Below are 3,994 nucleotides of genomic sequence, written 5' to 3'. Positions count from 1 at the left end.
GCTTCTTATCTTGATGAACTCCCAATTGTTCATTTTTGCCCTTGCTTCCCTTGCCTTTGGCAATGTTTCTAGGAAGAAGTTCCTGCGGCTGAGGTCGAAGAAGTTGTTGCCTGTGTTCTCCTTTAGGATTTTGATGGACTCCTGTCTCACATTGAGGTCTTTCGATCATTTTGAGTCTATTTTTGTGTGTGATGTAAGGAAATGGTCCAGTTTCATTCTTCTGCATGTGGCTGTCCAATTTGCCTAACACCATTTGTTGAAGAGACTTTTTCCCATTGGACATTCTTTCCTGCTTTGTCGAAGATTAGTTGACCATAGAGTTGAGGGTCCATTTCTGGGCTCTCTATTCTCTATTCCATTGAATCTATGTGTCTGTTTTTGGAAACACCACTGATTTTTGTATGTTGATTTTGTATCCTACATCTACTGAATTCATTGATTAAATCTAACAGGTTTTTTTTTTTTTTTTTTGGTTGAGTCTCCAAGATTTTCTGTATATAAAATAATGTCATCTACAGGGGCGCCTGGGTGGCTCAGTTGGTTAAGCGACTGCCTTCGGCTCAGGTCATGATCCTGGAGTCCCGGGATCGAGCCCCGCATTGGGCTCCCCGCTCAGCGGGAAGCCTGCTTCTCCCTCTCCCACTCCCCCTGCTTGTGTTCCCTCTCTCGCTGTGTCTCTTTCTGTCAAATAAATAAAATCTTTAAAAAAATAAATAAATAAATAAAAATAAAATAAAATAATGTCATCTGCAAATAGAGACAATTTTACTCTTCCTTTCTGGTTCTGATGATTTTATTTCTTTTCCTTACCTAATTGTTCTGGCTAAGAATTACAGTACTATGTTGAATAGAAGTGGTGAGCATGAGCACCCTTGTTTTATTCCTGATTTTAGAGAAAAGTGTTTCAACCTTTCACTATTGAGTATGATGTTAGATGTGGGTTTGTCTGCAGATGGACAGAGCCAATGTCTGGGCTCTTCACTCAGGCACTGCTGCAAGAGGGACAGTCTCTGGAATGCTCTCAATAGGCTTCCTGGTCAGGTGGGACAGAGGGCTACCTCAGCAGTAGGCAGGAGCCATGAATTTGTTTCCTCACCTGGGTGAGGTGGCAGAACAGGCACCAAGGCCAGGATGTCTTATTGTCTGGGGACCCAAATCAGGCAGAGTTCCCTGGCAAGAGGGGCCACCAGCTTGGCTGTGCAGATGGGCAAAGCCATTGTCTAGGATATCTACTCAGGCACTGCTGCTAGGAAAAACACAGTCTGCCTAAGATCCAAGTGCTGGTTGCTATAAGCCATGCTCCTTTTCCCCATCTCAGTCTGATCTCCAATGGTCAAGTCCCACGGATTCCTCCCACAATACCTATGGGACAAGACCCAAGTGGGCCTTCCAGGAAGCAACCCACAACTCTGGAGGAGCTAGATGAATGCCTTGGGCTCTCTTTCTCCCACCAGAGAAACTATAGCTTTGGGAAGCCCTCTCAGTGCAGCACTGTATCAGCCTCAGAGAGGGGGAGTACAGTTAGAGTATAGCCAATTCTCTTACCCTTCTAAAGCAGTCCTTCTCAGTCTCTGTAGTTCAAGGAGGTGCTTCAGCCTCACCACCGTATTCTGGGATTTTCATAATGGTGTCTTGTCTGTGGATACTGGCAAGATGATCTTTTTGTGAGGGGGACTGAAGTTGGGAACAACCTATGTCACCATCTTGATGACATCACCCTATCTTTATTTCAATACAAATGTAATTTTGTAATAATAAAAGTAATTATAATTTAAAATTAAAGAATGTCAAAATGCAAATTGGTCCATATCATTCCTGAACTTATAACCCCACTATGATTCTATTAGCCCAGTAGATAAAGGCTAAGCTTCTTAAAATAGCTTACAAATCCCTCAATAATCTGAGCCCAACCTGCCTCTCTTATATAAACGTTCCTCTTCCAAATCCATACTTCATTCTTCATGCTGAACTGACTATGGTTCCCCATACATTGCTTATCTATATACATTGTATATATTGTGCCTAGGTTTTTGGTGGGTTGTTTTGTTTTGTTTACATTTCTCAGACTCTCTTCCATGTAGAAGGCTCTTTCTATGCATTCCCCTTTCCTTTAAGTTAAAGTCTGATATTTTAACTTGCTCATGCACTACATACTCCAGGATGCAATCATTTAACACCCTAGTTTGCATTAGTGGTTCCTATATGAGCTGTGGCACTCACGGCTCATGGCAACACCTGAAGGATTACCAGATAGCTAACCAATACCAATGATCCAGAAACACTGGAAAAAGTACCTTTTTCTTTGTGCAAACTCCAATATCCAAGACATCTTTTTGCAAATATGTAGATCAGCTTAAATCCCTGTAGATCAGCTTAAATCCCTGAAATTCAGGGATTTAATGAAAGTTTGGATAAAATTATGATATTAATGGAACTTATCTGGAATTTTCCATCAACATAAGTCCTTTATATATGTTTTTGGAGCTCATTACATTGATTACACGTCTCAATTATCCCCTTTCATAGCTAGTGGAAAAGTTGATCTGAGTAAAGTGATGGATGGAGTGAAAGCTGTTACAGGTGAGTGAGCAGTTAATGTAAACATAGGATCCTAATTTTTATGTAAGTATTTTTCTTCGTGCCTTAATTGCTATCCTAATTCTATCATTTTTACCTCCTATTTGTTTAATGTTTTCATACCCAGTAGCCCAGAATATTTTCTGATGTGTTTTCCACTAATACATTTCATTTTCCTTATTTTAAGACAGCCAAAATCTATAATAAAAGGTGAAATGATCTTTGAAAAAGACCCTGGTAATCACTTAAAGAAGAGATATGTTCTTCATGTCAGTAGAATTATCAGGATACACTGTTTGCAGTTTACTAATTAACAAAAAAGATATATAATACCCATTTCTTGTCATTGTCATTTTGAGTATGTTAGTCCAAGCCTTCCAAGAAGCAGGATTAAATGTGAAGGACATTATTACAGGAAATGCCTGCCTAATAGAAAGTAAGAAGGGAAAGTGAAAACACTGGGAGGCTGTCAGACTGCAATGCAAATATGACACCAAGTGAAGGAAAGAGGAAGAAAAGTTTGGGTGGAAGCATCCTAGATTGCCATGTAGTCTGAGGAAGGTCTGGCAATACTGCTTTCAAGAATCCTCTGGTCAGGGGCACCAGGGTGGCTCAGTCAGTTAAACATCTGCCTTCGGCTCAGGTCATGATCTCAGGGTCCTGGGATCCAGCCCTGTGTCAGGCTCCCTGCTCGGCGGGGTGTCTGCTTCTCCCCCTCCCTTTGCTCCTCCACCCTGCTCATGCTCTGTCTCTCTCCCTCTCCCTCAAATAAATAAATAAAATCTGTAAAAAAAAAAAAAAATCCTCTGGTTAAAGTCATCATCCCATATTCCCCAGAAAGAGGGCTCCCTTAAGAGCTGCACCCAGCCCTTGACCACTGCCAATGGTAGGTATGGACTTAGTACAAAAAAACACAGATTAATTTCAAAGCAGAAGATGGGGCCCTTGGTTAATTATGTTCTCCATAGGGGCGCCTGGGTGGCTCAGTCGTTAAGAGTCTGCCTTCGGCTCAGGTCGTGATCCCAGGGTCCTGGGATCGAGCCCCGCATCGGGCTCCCTGCTCCGCGGGAAGCCTGCTTCTCCCTCTCCCACTCCCCCTGCTTGTGTTCCCTCTCTCGCTGTGTCTCTCTCTGTCAAATAAATAAAATCTTTAAAAAAAAAAAAAATTATGTTCTCCATAGTTGGTACCTTATCATGGTTACCAGTGAGATTACCCTCTCTTATTAGCCTTTAGAAAACCAATTATGTTTCTGTGAATGACATTACCTCTGTGTATTTGGTCAGAGCTCAGTGACCCTCACTTTCCCCAGCTCATACTCATTTTGTATGGGCATCATAATTTAGTTTTATTATTTGCAATCATTTGATTGTACTTAAATTCCATGGATGTCATTATTTTAATTTTTTTATTAAGGAG

This window comes from Leptonychotes weddellii, chromosome 15, assembly GCF_054177405.1.
Source record: "Leptonychotes weddellii isolate Sample4059 chromosome 15, ASM5417740v2, whole genome shotgun sequence".
Taxonomy (NCBI): Eukaryota; Metazoa; Chordata; class Mammalia; order Carnivora; family Phocidae; genus Leptonychotes; species Leptonychotes weddellii.
The sequence above is the reverse complement of the archived record's forward strand: the minus strand, read 5'-3'. Positions refer to the sequence as shown.